The following is a 1,662-nucleotide window of genomic DNA, read 5'->3' on the forward strand; positions in this document are numbered from 1 at the left end:
TGAACCTAACACTCATCAGAATTGGCTCAAACACCTCAGTCTCATCAGAATTGAGTCTAGGAAGGAATAACATACACACTCAATTGGGTGGAGTAATGTATCTAACCCTGCAGAAAAATAGATGGGGAAGCTGATAAAGAGAGAGGGGCAAAAGAAGGGAGGGCAGATTGGTGGAGGGGACAGACAGAAGCAAATCCCTTTTGAAGAGGGATAGGGTTAAAGAAGATAGATAATAGAGTAAATATCATGGGGAAGATAATAGGATGGAGAGAAAAAGTTAACAATAGTAATGGTTAAAAAGAGAAAAGGGGGAAAATTGTACAAAGAATATTTATTGCAACTCTTTATGGTAGCTAAGAACTGGGAATCAAGGAAATGTCCATCAATTGAGGAAAGGCGGAAGAAGCTGTGGTATATGATTGTAGTGGAATGCTATTATGCTATAGGAAATGACAAATAGGATGATCCCAGAAAAACCTGGAAAGACTCATATGAACTGATGTATAGTCAAGTGAGTAGAACTGGAGGACATTGTGCATAGTGATAGCAGTATTGTTCAATAAGAAATTGTGAATGTGTAATGATTGGAATGGTACCACCTGCTGGAGATTTACTGTAGGAAAGCTCCAACATGAGGAGAGGGCCTCTGAGGGCAAGACCATGTGGCTTTCTTTGGCATCATGAAGTGATGTTGGCTTGTGGGAGGAGGATGGGGGAGGCTGGCATGCTGGCTTGCTCTTTTTCCTGAGGACTCTGGTGGAGAAGGGAGCTAGGAATGCTCTCTCCCTTTAATAGATAGATGAATCTAGGACTTTCTCTCTCTCTTTACCAAATTCTTATTCTCCTTAATAAATGCTTAAAAGCCTAATTCATGCTAAAGCTTATAATTTATTGGTGACCACTCATTAGACATTTTAGACAGTATAACTAGAATTTTAGCCCTTAAAGATGGCTGACCACAAAGAGGAAAGCTGAATCTCAGTCTTCTGATCTTCCAGTTGGGTAAGAAATTTCTCCTATTCTGTCCCTTTAAACTGCTAAGTACCTTTAAATTTTCCAATGGACCTTTTAAACTCCCTAATTACCCAATTTTTTTTTTTATTTTAGTCCGTTTAACAAGACAAATGGGAGATAAGATCATGTTAATGCTTTGTTTTTGTGGATTTTCTATTTTTATTTTTATTTTTGTTAGAAGAGCCAGCAAGGTGCTCACACAAGGGTGCTCTCCCTCTCCCAGCCATGTTTTTTCAGAGAAACCTTTGATTTCTACAGCTTTTCCAAATTCTAACAATAATTGTTGCTCTAATTTTGCATGCCTGGAGACTTCTCTGGAAGCTTTTAGTCTCCTAGACACAGGGGAAGGGGAACCCAGGCCTGAGTTTGATTCCTGGGTTGTGGACCATGTGGGAGAGGTGCTCCCCTCCCCTTATCTAGGGACCCCACCTTCTTCCCCTCCTCTCCTTGATTCTCCTGCCTGGGAGGTCACAAGATCTAATCCACCCTCCTCAGATTCTGATCTTGGGTATGCTCAGCTTTCTATATCTACATTTGTAGCTTCTACTCAGTTAGGCTCAGCCCTTCCCCAGCCTGGCTGTGCTTATGACTCAACCTGCTGTGGTTTGCCCAAGACAACCTTAGAAAACTTTGTAAATCCCAGATATG

This window comes from Dromiciops gliroides, chromosome 4, assembly GCF_019393635.1.
Source record: "Dromiciops gliroides isolate mDroGli1 chromosome 4, mDroGli1.pri, whole genome shotgun sequence".
NCBI classification, from domain to species: Eukaryota; Metazoa; Chordata; class Mammalia; order Microbiotheria; family Microbiotheriidae; genus Dromiciops; species Dromiciops gliroides.